The sequence below is a fragment of the Mustela lutreola genome, chromosome 3 (assembly GCF_030435805.1).
Source record: "Mustela lutreola isolate mMusLut2 chromosome 3, mMusLut2.pri, whole genome shotgun sequence".
In the NCBI taxonomy this organism is placed as follows: Eukaryota; Metazoa; Chordata; class Mammalia; order Carnivora; family Mustelidae; genus Mustela; species Mustela lutreola.
The window spans coordinates 197,326,443-197,340,840 of record NC_081292.1 but is presented as its reverse complement, the minus strand read 5'-3'; the positions used below and the strand labels follow the sequence as shown (position 1 = coordinate 197,340,840).

Below are 14,398 nucleotides of genomic sequence, written 5' to 3'. Positions count from 1 at the left end.
ACACCTCAAACCCGAAATGCCCGGCTCATAGTATCAGAAGTGGGAGACACTACATGGCATCACCAGTGAAGCTAAGCGTCATCACCTGCTTATGGCAGATTTTGCCAGGTTCTCCACTGTAAAGTTACTATTTCACCCTTTTTGTAATCTGTTCTTTTGAAGCAAGTCAGTAAGTCTAACCTAGTCTCAAAAAGGTGGATGGGGTGCCTGGCTGGCTTAGTTGGTGGACCATGCAAATCTTGATGTCCAGATTGGAGTCTGAGCCCCACTTTGGGGGTAGAGCCCAACCTACCCCCACCAAAACCCCCCTAAAAAACCCAACCCAAACCAAAACAAAACAAAAAAAACAGGTGGAGGAGGATTGGGAGAGGGAGAGGGGGAGAGATCAGGCTCACCTCCCGAAAGAGGGAGCATTTACTTAACATTAAGGAGTCTACTTGAGGTTCTTTTCTTCTTCCTCTCCCTTTTCCGCTGCTCCCCGCCCCCACTCACTCTCTCTCTCTAAAATGTAAAATAAATATATGTAAGTATAAAATCAATATAAAATAAATAAATACATAAAATCTGCTTATTTAAAAGATTTTTAAATTAATTGATTGATTAACATGTTTTGTTGAGAGAGAAAGAGCCTGGGTATGAGCAGGGTTCGGGGACCAAAGAGGGGGCAGGGGCAGAGAGGGAGGGAGAGAATCTCAAGGAGGTTCTGAGTACAGAGCCAGACGTGGGGCTTGATCTCATGACCCTGAGGTAGATATATAGATACAGATTTTTTAAAAGTAGGCTCCACACCCAGCATGGAGCCCAACTCAGGGCTAGAACTCAGAACTCAGATCAAGACCTGAGCGGAGGGCGCCTGGGTGGCTCAGTCATTAAGCAGCTCCCTTCTGCTCGAGTCATGATCCCAGGGTCCTGGGATCCAGCCCTGCATGGGGCTCCCTGCTCAGCAGGAAGATTGCTTCTTCTTCTCCCTCTCCCCCTCTCTCGCTGTGTCTCTCTCTGTCAAATAAATAAAAAAATAAATCTTAAAAAAAAAAAAAAAAAAAAAGAAGACCTGAGCTGAGATTAAACATCAAACATTTAACAGACTGCTCAGGTGTCCCAAGAAGCTATATATTTTTTAAGTACTTTGCATATGAATGAGACAGTGAAGTCTAGAGGGTGAAAGTGCCACACTGCCAAGTCTGTGTTCTAGACCCCTTCAGCCACCTCCATGTCCTAAGTTCTCTGGGCCTCAGTTTTATTATCTGTAAAATGTGGGTTTGGACAAGCTGGTGTCTAAGGTACTGACAGCTTTAATATTCTTTGGTTCTATTTCATGTGATTCTCACACTAACTACACGAAGCAAGGCATGTAAAAGAGAGAGATGTTTAAATATTTATCTAAAGCTTTTGGTCTTGAATATCCTATTTTTCCCCGTAGAGGACCCAGAGGATACCTTAGCAATGTCCTTAGAACTTAGAACTGTCCTTAGAACTGTCCTTAGCAATGTGATTTGAGGAACACCAGATATCTTTTTTTTTTTTTAAGATTTTATTTATTTATTTGAAAGAGAGAGACATTGAGAGAGGGAACACAAGCAGGGGGAGTGGGAGGAGAAGCAGGCTTCCTGCTGAGCAGGGAGCCCGGCGTAGGGCTGGATCCCAGGACCCTGGGATCATGACCCGAGCTGAAGGCAGACACCCAACAACTGAGCGACCCAGGAGCCCCTTTTTTCGGGTATCTGAAGAAGAGAGTCTGCTTCTCCCTCTACCCCTTCCCTCTGCTCCTACACATGCACAGTCTCTCTCAAATAATCTTTGAAAAAGAAATCAAACAGTAAAATCATCTCTTTTACCAGGCTCACACCTCTGCACTAAACTTTACTACAGTCTCCTTTCCTTGTGTCCCAGCTCTGCCGACCCCTCGGAGGCTTCCCGGCTAACACCTCTACTCTGTTCGCCTCCAGGAGCCCCAGTGCGGCTGTGTCATATACAAATGTTCCCATCATAACACAAGTGCCAACCCTTAACAGAACAAACGTAACAGAGGTATGTGCAAAGGGTGATGGGATTCACAGGAGGGAGCGGCAACTCTTAGGAAAATGTAGAAAGGTTTCACTAGGAAAGTTGCCGGATAACTGGAATGTGAAGGGCCAACAGAATTTTCGCTGGTAAGCACAAAGGTTTTTCTAGGTGGAGAGAATAGCATGCCCTCTAATTATAAGATACTTCTTTTGAAATAGAAATACACCGCTACGGATAACACAGGGATAATGCTAACATTTTTTAAAAGATTTATTTATTTATTTTAGAGTGTGCGCAGGCAGTGCGGGGGAGGGTCCGAGGGGGAGGGAGAGAGCCTCCAAGCAGACTGCCCGCTGAGAGTGGATCCTGACACAGTGCTCTCTCCCAGGATGCTGGGATCATGACCTGAGCCGAAATCCAAAGACGGCTGCCCAACCAATTGAGCTACCCAGGTGCCCCAATACTATCATCTTAATATAAGTTAGTCTATTGATTTATTTTTCCAATTGATTGGAAGTTTCAGGGTAGCATAAGAATTCTGGTTCCTGGAAAAATGGGAAAAAAGGTTAGAAGTGGAAGTGCTTAAGATAACTCTTCTTAGGTATGCTCTGGCTTAAAGCTCAGAAAATGTCTGATATGTTTTCAGACGAGATCAGGCACGTTCAGGGTGGTACGGCCGTAGACTCTGAGATGTTTTCTATACATGATAACAGTAGAACTGACACTGATACTGATCTTGAGGGCAAATAAAGGGCACTAAGCAATCAAGACTGATTTAATCATGGTGATTTCAAAATAAAACAGTAACAATCCTGTTTTACCTTTATATAGTATCTTAGAATGTTTAAAGCATTTTGGCCTCCATTAATTAATTTAACCCCGATTGAAGTAGCAAGGAATAAGGATACGAAGGCTCTGAGGGTGTTTTGATTGCAAGCTGAAGCATCACTCTCCTCACTAGCAGAGCTGGACTAAAATCCAGGCATCTCGACTCTGTCTAGCACGCTTTTCATTGCACTTCTGGAACAAATATGACCCTCAGGGTGACATGATGAGAGACTTTCGAAAGAATCCTCAGGAAAGGATATATCCAATAGCAGCAAGCTCAAGGCAAACACTGTGAAAAATTACAGTGTTCTGAAAAACAAAGGCCCATACCATGTAATGTTGGATGATTGTTTTTGAATTCCCTTGATTCCCCATCAAGTTGGGTCCTGCACAGACATTCAGGCTCACTCTTTGTTTATTACTTGGCTTGAGTCACTGAAGTCAGTTGATCACGCTATAGTGTGCAGCCCAAACACCCCAGGGCTCACTTCTTCCCACCTCTGCTTGGTGATGAAAATTTCTCAAGTAAGTAGGTGTTATGTGCCAAGAGAGAACCTTGATTAAAAATGCCTGACAGGGAGCAGAGTCCTGGTTTCTTCTTCTCAAAAAACTTTTGAATAAATAGATGGGAAAATTTAGTTGAAAAAAAAAATTTTTTTTTAAGTAGGCTCTACACCCAGCATGGAACCCAGTATAGGTCTTGTACTCCCCACCCTGAGATCAAAACCGCCAGAGCTGAAGTCAAGAGTCAGATGGTCAACGAACTGAGCCACCCAGGTGTCCCTTGAATTTTTTTTTAAATTTTAATTCATTGGGGTTTAACTCTGTATTATTTTTTTATTTCGATTTTTTTAAAAGATTTTATTTATTTATTTGACAGAGAGAGATTACAAGTAGGCAGAGAGGCAGGCAGAGAGAGAGAGGAGGAAGCAGGCTTCCCACTGAGCAGAGAGCCCAATGCGGAGCTCGATCCCAGGACTCTGGGATCATGACATGAGCCGAAGGCAGAGGCTTTAACCCACTGAGCCACCCAGGCGCCCCTTTTATTTGGATTTTTAATTTAAATTCTAATTAGTTAACATATATGGGAAAATTGGTTTTCAGTGTAGAATATAGTGATTCATCACTCACACCTCACAAGTAGCCTCCTTAATACCCATCACCCATGTAGCCCACCCCCTCCCTCCTCCCGCCATCAACCCTCAGCTTGAGATATAGCTAAGAGTCTTTTATGGTTTGTTCCCCCCACCCCTCCCCTCACCCCTGGTCTCTTTTCTCCCTCTTCCCCTACGTTCTTCTGTTTGGTTTCTTAAATTCCACATACGTAACTGTATTATTTGATCATTGTTTACTTCCTTTTATTTTATCATAGCTTTTTCTAAGTTAAATCATTTGGAGGTCAGCTAGAGTATTTCTCTGAGTAATATCGTTTTACAAAACTTACACACACAGTATATTTAGGGGGTTCTTTTTTTAAAGATCTTATTTATTTACTAGACAGAGATCACAAGTTGGCAGAGAGGCAGGCAGAGAGAGAGGAGGAAGCAGGCTTCCCACTGAGCAGAGAGCCCAATGCGGAGCTCGATCCCAGGACTCTGGGATCATGACATGAGCCGAAGGCAGAGGCTTTAACCCACTGAGCCACCCAGGCGCCCCTATTTAGTAGGTTCTTGCAAGAATGAAGAATACATGAGAATACTTTCTGTTGTATTACATATGAAAAACAGCCAAGCTGGGTGTAGGATTCTGGGATCACAATCATTTTCCTTCAGATTCTGGTGGTTATTTTTTCACGTCGTCATCTAGTAGTTGGTGTTAAAGAGAAGTGTGGTAGTATTTGATTCATTTTCTTTGAGGTGGACTTTTTAATAAAATATCTCAATTTTTGTCAGATTTCCTTTTTCTATATTTGAAAATATGTTAAATTTTTATTATAAAACTAAGATTTTATAGATTATAAAACTAAGATCTAGAAAATTTGGAAAGTAGAAAATTTAAAGAAGAAAATTAAAAATAACCAATGAAACTACTACCTCAAGGTAACTACTGCTAATATTTTTTGGTGTGTTCCATTCAGTCTTTATTTTCAGTGTATTAAAATTACACTGAAAGTAAGGTGAGATAACAGTTCACAATTGACCACTGAATAACACAGGTTTGAACTGTGCAGGTGCCCTTGTTTTGGTTTTGTTGTTTGTTTGTTTCTGTTTTTGTTTTAAAGACTTTATTTATTTGAGAGAGAGAGCAGAGTGAGAGAGAGGGACAGAGCACAAGTAGGGGTGAAGGACAGAGGAAGAGGGAGAAGCAGACTCCCTGCTTAGCAGGGACCCCAAGGCAGGACTCCATCCCAGGACCCTGGGATCATGACCTGAGCTGAAGGCAGACATTTAACCAACTAAGCCCCCCAGGTGCCCCTGCAGGTGCCCTTGTACATGGACTTTTTTTTCAATACAGTTCAGTACTATAAATGTATTTTCTCTTCCTTATGATTTCTTTTTTGAAAGATTTGGGTCATTTATTTGAGAGGGAGAGAATGAGACGAGAAGATGTCAGTGGGAGAAGCAGACTCCCTGCTGAGCAGGAAGCCTGATGTGGGACTCAATCCTGGGACTCCAGGATCATGACCTGAGCCGAAGGCAGTCGCTTAATTAACCGAGCCACCCAGGCACCCCTCCTTATGATTTCTTAACGTTTTATTTTCTCTAGCTTACTTTATTGTAAAAATACAGTATACAATACATATAACATGCAAATATGTATTAGTCAACTGTGTTATCAGTAAGGTTTCCAGCCAACAGCAGGCTATTAGTAAAGTTTTTGGGGAGTCGAAGTTACATGCAGATTTTTTGACTGTGCAGGGTTGGCGCCCCTAATCCCCATGTTGTTTACGGGTAAACTGTACTTACAATTTTACATACAGTAGAGAAACTTCTAAAATCATGTGAATTTGTAAACAATTCTAGGATATTTAATTGAAAGACAATGGTTTGGGGCACCTGGGTGGCTCAGTGGGTTAAAGCCTCTGCATTTGGCTCAGGTCATGATCTCAGGGTCCTGGGATCAAGCCCTGCGTCAGGCTCTCTGCTCAGCAGGGCACCTGCTTCCTCCTCTCCCTCTGCTTGCTTGCTACCTACTTGTGCTCTCTCTCTCTCTCTCTGTCAAATAAATAAAAATCTTTAAAAAAAATTAATTTAGCACAGAAATTCCCACACAAGTAGGCACAGATTTATATAGCAAGGATGCTCACTGGAAAATTAGAAATTAATGTTCTTCAAAGGGTGGTTGGGCAAATAAGTTATGATCTGTTCATTAATGGAGATTTTGCAGCCACTGAAAGATATTTCTATATAGGAATATAAATTAATTGGGAAAAATAAACAGCAGGTTATAGGAGGGACTGAGACTAGAGGCAGGGCCTAGGCCTAGGGCACAGTAGCTAAGGAGACACTCACTCTTTTTTTTTCTTTTTTTTGAAAGAGAATTTGTGAGAGAGAGAGAGCGCGCACACGCACACACATTGGGCTCCCTGCTCAGCAGGAAGTCTGCTTCTCCCTCTGCCTCTGCTGCTCCCCTGCTTGTGCTCTCCCTCTCTCTCTGACAAATAAGTAAAATCTTTTTATTTTTTTTAAAGATTTTATTTATTTATTTGACAGAGAGAGATCACAAGTAGGCAGAGAGGCAGGCAGAGAGAGAGGAGGAAGCAGGCTCCCTGCCGAGCAGAGAGCCCGACGCGGGACTCGATCCCAGGACCTAAGATCATGACCTGAGCCAAAGGCAGCGGCTTAACCCACTGAGCCACCCAGGCGCCCAATAAGTAAAATCTTTAAAAAATTAACAATTGTATAATTTTGATTACAGAAAAAGCAGGGAAGATTTTCAAAAATGATAGGATAAGTACACAGAAGAGTTGTATGTGCTACATATGAATACTGAATTTGAATACTGAGTACTTTGTGTATCGTGGTTGGTATCACATCACCGCTATGCAAAGAATGAAATAACGAAAAAGATGAACAAGTATTAAATGCTTTTAAAACATGTATTTTATTTTATTTATTTTTTATTTAATTTAATTTATTTATTTGACACAGAGAGAGAGATCACAAGAGAGAGAGATCGGCAGAGAGGCAGGCAGAGGGTGGGTGGGGGGGAGCAGGCTTCCCGCTGAGCAGAGAGCCGGATTCGGGGCTCGACCCCAGGACCCTGGGATCATGACCTGAGCCGAAGGCAGAAGCTTTAACCCATGAGCCACCCAGGCTCCCCAGAAACATGTATTTTAAAAATTGTATGACGGGGTGCCTGGCTGGCGCATTTGTGGGAGCATGTCACTCTTGATCTAGGGTCATACATTTGAGTCCCACGTTGGGTGTAGAGATTATTTAAAAATAAATAAACTTAAAAAAATGTACGACAGCATTCCTTCTGCTAAATTACATACTTGCGAAGTAGAAATTCAAGTTACACAAGCAAGAGCCAATTTTAGCTTCTATGTGAATAGTGTCTTCCCATACATGCCTTACCCTTCTCTCTAGATAAAGATCAGATTAGCTGTTTTGCATATGGGAATTTCAATTAGCAATAATCGCGCCTCGGATAAACCTCATTGGCTACGATACTGCCACTGCGCAAAGCTCTTGCATATGGGAATTTCAAAGCAGTTTAAAGATATTAATTAGTTCTCACAGTTCTGAAGTGGGGGTGTATTATTATGTCTGTTTTCCATATGATAAAGCTGATCGGCTGAATGATTTCCCAGTATTCTATACCTCATATTATTAGTGAAACCAGAAATACCATTACCTAATTGGCCACGTTTTCTTTTTTGAGAAGAGATTAAACTAATTTTGGGGTAGATTGCCAAACTAAACAGCTATTTATCCATCAAACATTTTGTTAGACATAGAAACATAGGTATTTTTATTTTTATACTTTCTAAATAATCTAAATAAAAAATAAATAAGTTTCTAAAAAAATCTAAATAAATATAATTTCTAAAATGATTAGAAAAAATTATTTCTAAATAATCTAAATAAATATAATAGACTTTCTAAAAAGCTAAAAAGCTTTTAAAAACTTTTAAAGTATTCTCCACAGGCAGCATGGGGCCAACTTCAGGCTTAAACTCAAGACCCCGAGATCAAAACCTGAGCTGAGATTAAGAGTCAGATGCTTGGGGCACCTGGGTGGCTTAGTCAGTTAAGGGGCTGCCTTCAGGTCAGGTCATGATTCCAGGGTCCTAGGATCAAGCCCTGAATCATCTCTTTGCTCAGCGGGGAGCCTGCTTCTCTCCTGCCTGCCGTTCCTCTCCTGGTGCTTGCTCTCTGTTTCTCCCTCTTGCTTTCTGTGTCAAACAAATAAATAAAATCTTTAAAATAAAAGAAAGATGCTTAACTGACTGAGTCATCCAGGCACCCTTGGAGCATTTTAAATTTACTCTATACCCCAATAGATGGTTGGAACAATATTTTCTAAATTAAAATTTTTTAAAAAATATATAGACAGAGGTAAAGCTCTCTTATAGTTCCATCAGAAATGTGCTTTGGGTATTTTGTCAATTATAAGAAATATACTTACAGATGAAGTAATGTGGCTTAGTGACTAGGACCTACTTTATTTATTTATTTATTTATTTATTTTATTTAATTTATTTATTTGACAGAGAGAAATCACAAGTAGGCAGAGAGGCAGGCAGAGAGAGAGGGGGAAGCAGGCTCCCTGCTGAGCAGAGAGCCCGATGTGGGACTCGATCTTAGGACCCTGAGATCATGACCCAAGCCGAAGGCAGCGGCTTAACCCACTGAGCCACCCAGGCGCCCCTAGGACCTACTTAAAAATTTTTTTTTATTAACATAGAATGTACTACTTGTTTCAGGGGTACAGGTCACTTACACAGTTCACAGCACTCTCCGTAGCACATACCGTCACCAGTGTCCATCACGCAGCCACCCCTCCCTCCTACCCCCTTCCACTCCAGCAAACTTCAGTTTGTTTCCTGAGATTAACAGTCTCTAATGGTTTGTTCTCCACTCTGGTTTTGTCCCGTTTCATTTTTTCCTCTCTTCCCTCATGATCTTCTGCCTTGTTTCTCAAATCCCACATATCAGCGAGACCATATGAGATACGACCATATCAATCAGAGAAAGATACGAGATCATATCTTTCTCTGATTGACGATTGACTTATTTCGCTCAGCATAATACCCTCTAGTTCTATCCACTTCGTTGCAAAAGGCAAGATTTCATATTTTTGATGACTGCATAATATTCATTGTATATATATACTGCATCTTTTTTGACCATTCATCTGCTGATGAATACTCAGGCTCTTTCCATAGTTTGGCTATTGTGGACATTGCGGCTATAAACATTGGGGTGCACGTGCCCCTTCGGATCACTACATCTGTATCTTTAGGGTAAATACCCAGTAGTGCGATTGCTGGGTCATAGGTAGCTCTATTTTCAACTTTTTGAGGAACCTCCATGCTGTTTTCCAGAGTAACTGCACAAGCTTGCATTCCCACCAACAGTGTAGGAGGGTTCCCCTTTCTCCGCATCCTCGCCAACACCTGTCATTTCCTGACTTGTTAATGTTAGCCATTCTGACTGGTGTGAGGTGGTATCTCATTGTGGTTTTGATTTGTATTTCCCTGATGCTGAGTGATGTGGAGCAGTTTTTCATGTGTCTGTTGGCCATATGGATGTCTTCTTTGTAAAAATCCCTGTTCATGAAGGAGACCTGCTTTTAAAGATCCTGGTCAGGCATTCTGAGGGGATACAATAAATTCTTAGAAAAGGCAGAGTTAAAATATACTTCACTTGTGCCACTACTATACTAACTGCTTTATTCATGGTATCTCATTTAATCAACAACATCACACTTCTCATTTCACAGATGAAGAGAGAGCCTGATGGTGAGACTTACCCAAGTCATGTGAAATAAGGTAAGAAGGCAGGCAGGATTTTAAAAATCAAGTCAATAAAACCAATTTGAAAAAAAAAAAATTTGATCTTGCCATGTTCTCCTTTTTGTTTTTGATTCCCCCACTTGAATCAGGTGCATGATTTTATGCTGCCATGTTGACCTCTATTTATGAAGATACTCATTTAGACAGCAGTTATAATCTCTTAAATTATTTTTTTCTTTTTTAAATTTAAAATCAATCAACATAGTGTATTAGTAGTTTCAGAGGCAGAGTTTAGTGATTCATCGGTTGCGTATAAAACCCAGCGTTCATTCCATCAAGAGCCCTCCTTAATGCCCATCACCCAGTTACCCCAGCCCCCCAGCCACCTCCCCTCCAGCAACCATCAGTTTGTGTCCTAGAGTTAAAAAAATATGAATGCTTCACGACTTTGTGTGTCATCCTTGTGCAGAGCCCATGCTAATTTTCTCTGTATTGTTCCAAATTTAGTATGTGTGCTGCCAAAGTGAGCACTAATCTATTTAATTCTTTTTTTTTAAGATTATTTATTTATTTATCTGACAGACAGACATCACAAGTAGGCAGAAAGGCAGGCAGAGAGAGAGGAAGGGAAACAGGCTCCCTGCTGAGCAGAGAGCCTGATGCAGGCCTTGATTCCAGGACCCTGGGATCATGACCTGAGCCAAAGGCAGAGGCTTTAACCCACTGAGCCACCCAGGCGCCCTCTATTTAATTCTTGATCAAATTTTTTATGCAGTAACAGTGAAACCTACGTCCAATTTTTTTCTATCCTCATTTTTCTTCTACTGAAACAATTATGTGCAAGATCAACTTTTTCCACGTACATTTTACAGTGAGATTCATTTCAGCCATCGGGTTTATATCCTAGTCAAATTCTGTCCATTTTTTTTTTTTAAGATTTTATTTATTTATTTGACAGAGAGAGACCACAAGTAGGCAGAGAGGCAGGCAGAGAGAGAGAGAGGGAAGCAGACTCCCTGCTGAGCAGAGAGCCCGATGCGGGACTCAATCCCAGGACCCTGAGATCATGACCTGAGCTGAAGGCAGAGGCTTAACCCACTGAGCCACCCAGGCGCCCCAAATTCTGTCCATTTTTAACGGCTGCTATAGTGAGCTTTCTTTCTAGCTCTTATATTCCATGAAAGTTGATTTTTCCCTGGGACCCAAAGTATTCATTGAATTAAAGAGGTAGGGCCAAAACATCCCTTTTTACCTGTGCAAGAAGAATTCAATATAGGTTGTTTCGTATGATGGTAATGAGGTGACAAGTATTAACTGCTCTAGCCACCTCACAGGAGGGAGGCTCAAATGCCAAAAATAGATGTGAAAGTGTTCAGAAGGTGTAAAAGTTAAGTAAATGTCACTTTACTGATTGTTAAAGCAAGTCATATAAATCCATCCTCCTGGAACTGTTCTACAAGCCAAACACCTTCCTATTCTTGCTGTAATGTTATTTGCAAAAATGCTTGCAGACTTCAGCTGATTTTCTAAGTATATCCTAGTGAGCTGGTGACTTCACTCACTGTTCTCTTGTCATTTGTTTTCCGTTCTGACCTCATTAATTTTTCTTTCTCTAGCCCTTGTCCTGAAGTCCTCGGTGACGCGGAGACCAGGCTTGGTACAGTAATGGACTTGTACCATTGGTTATAGGTTCCATCATCTCGGTTGCGGTAACTGTTGCGTGAGACTGAATGATAGATGGTGTTACTGACTGGCCGTTGTTTGAGAAAAACTAAAACAAACCTGTGACCAGATAGATGCTATCTCAGCAGGGTGCACATACACTGTTCTTTTAAGAAATTCTTCTGTTATCACCCCTCTCTCTCTTGCTTGATACACTACTTGCTTATGCAAGAGTTTTGAAGGGAATGGTAAGGCCACTGTTAATCTAAGCAAAGCTAGCAAATTCTAATATTTACTTTAAGCCCTAAAGTTTATAGGTTCAGGGTTTTTTTTCTTTCCCCTTTCTATATCTTGAAACAGCTTAAGATTTCAAGCATTGTTTTCAACAAACCACATTATTTATAAATACACTGATAATATTAGGTCAAGGCCCATGAGAAGGAAATGATCCAAATTTCATCACATTGATTTTGTCTTCCTCCTAGGGTTAGTATAAGAACTAAGAGATTTTTCCTTTAAGAATTGGCTACATTTCTTGTGTACAGTTTTGTTCTTAAAAGGTATCCTGCAGGGATGACTGGGTGGCTCAGTCCGCTCAGGTCATGATCTCAGGGTCCTGGGATGGAGTCCGCGTTGCGCACCTTGCTCAGTGTGGAGCCTGATTTCTCCCTCTAACTGCCGCTCCCGCTGCTTGTGCTCTCGCTCTCTCAAATAAATAAAATCTTTAAAATAAGTAAATAAATAAAATTTTAAAAAGTACCTGCAAAAGGAGTGAAAGTTAGAAGATTAGCAATGTAATTGTTACTGGTAAAATGTCTTTCAGTTCCTTTTTTAAAAAAGGTTTATGAAGATATAATTTGCAGTATAATTCATCCATTCAAAGTGGACAACTCCGTAGCTTTTAGTGTACTCATAGAGTTGTGTAAGCATCACCATGATCAATATTGGCATGTTTTCATCGCCCCAGCAGGAAACACCTTAGCCAGTACTTGTCACTCTGGATTTATTCCCAACTTCTTGCTTCCTCTTCCTAACCCTGCCCCCCTCCCCATCCCCCTCCCCTCCCCGCAACCACTAATCTACTTTCTGTCTCTAGATTTGCCTAATTCTGGACATTTCACATAAATGGAATCATACCATATGTAGTCTTCTGTGACCGGCTTCTTTCACTCAACGTATGGATTTCAAGGTTCATCGGTGATGTAGCATGTATCACTACTCCATTAATTTTTATGGGTGATTTTATGGATGATTATTTATGCATGGATATACCACATTTATTTACTCATTTATCAGTTAATGGACATTTGAGTTATTTCCTCTTTATGATTATAATGAACAATGCTGCTATGAATATTTGTGTAGATCTTTTTTCATTTCTCTTGGGTATATACCTAGGATTGGAATTACTGGGTCATATGGTAAATCAGTGCTTAACTTTTGAAGAACTGTCAAACTATTTTCCAAAGTAACCACCATTTCACATTCTTACCAGCAATATCTCACGGTTCTGATTTCCCACGTCCTTCTGATGCTTTTTTATTTTAATTTTAATTTTAAAAAATATTTATTTATTTGACACCGAGAGACTGAGAGAACACAAGCAGGGACAGGGGCAGAGGGAGAGGGAGAGCCGGCTCCCTGCTGAGCAGGGAGTTAGTTGGCTTCGGGGGCCCAATCCCAGGACCCCAGGATCATGACCTGAGCCAAAGGCAGATGCCCAACCACTGAGCCACCCAGGCGCCCTCCCTTTCGATACTTTTATCTATCTTTTTTATCTTAGCCAACTTAGTGAATGATTTTGATATTCCCTTAATGGCTAAAGAAATCAAACATCATTTCATATTTTTATTGGTCATTTGCATATCTTCTTTGGAGAAATGTCTATTTAGAGCCTTTGTCCATTCTTAAATTGGATTTTCACTTTTAGTTTAGGAAATTCTTTTAATATCTTAAATTACTCTGAAAATTTCCTGCTGTTTTCTCTGCTACTTAAAAAGTATGCCTTATTTCCACTCACCTATTTATTCAAGTAAGTTCTGTATTTTTTGAGGACCTAATATGTGTCAGATTTATGCTAAATCCTGAGTCTAAAGTCCCAGGCCTTAAGTAATTCATAATCTCTTGGCTTCCTAAAGAGATAATTTGCAATACAATGGTGTAAATGCTATTGTAGACCTCACAATGGGAGATAAAATTGGCTTAACAGAAAAAACCTTTCAGGGATATGGACAGGAAGGTTCTAACTAATGCTGCAGATGAAATATAACGGAGACCAGTTTTCTTGCAGAAAATTTACAGGGCAGAGCTCTGGCCAAGACTTGTCAGTAATACAATTGATAAAGTCTCTATTTGAAACTAGCATTCAGAAATTACAGGTTTAGAAAATATCACTGCTTTTGCAAATAATAATAAAGACATCGATACCAAAAGTCACCTTGCATTTCAGCCAGATCTGCACAGTTCAAGGAAAGATAAAACATATAAAACATATAAAAGAAAATCAGCATTGGACTACACAAGAAGATAAATCAAAACAGAAAACACGACTTAGCCATTTGCAGCTAAAGATTTTCACCAGTTCTATAATGAACAGGAGGTGAAAATACATATCAGAATCTTCTGCATTTCTTTTATGGTTTGTTACAGACAAGCATACTTGTGTTGACTGCATCCAGGAGCTCTTTTATACTATACATTTTAGCCACTTGGTAAGTTGTTTTGCTGTCTTCGTGATCCTTTGCTTGAAGACAGCCCTGCCATTCCAGCTAAATATGTGAATCTGGTGGATCCTGCCAGGGACAATTAAAATTCTAGTGCCTGAATTGTTTGTTTAACCATTTCTCTTCCTATGCCATGAAGGGCTTGAGGAGACTTACATAGATGACATAATACAATAAAATAGAAAAAAATAAAAATAAAAAAGATAGGGGTGCCTGGGTGGCTCAGTTCGTTAAGCATCTAATCTTGATTTCAGCTCAGGTCTTGATCACAGGGTTG

At 40.5% G+C, this 14,398-nt stretch overlaps 1 non-coding gene and 1 pseudogene across 1 annotated transcript; both read right to left on the bottom strand.

Moving 5' to 3' along the window:
• Positions 1-7,292: 7,292 nt before the first annotated feature.
• LOC131828256 (U4 spliceosomal RNA) lies at positions 7,293-7,465 on the bottom strand (annotated as a pseudogene).
• A 2,695-nt stretch (positions 7,466-10,160) lies between these two features.
• On the bottom strand, positions 10,161-10,267 carry LOC131828304 (U6 spliceosomal RNA). The gene has a single exon (XR_009352329.1). It is a non-coding gene; the product is annotated as a U6 spliceosomal RNA (small nuclear RNA).
• Positions 10,268-14,398: the final 4,131 nt, after the last annotated feature.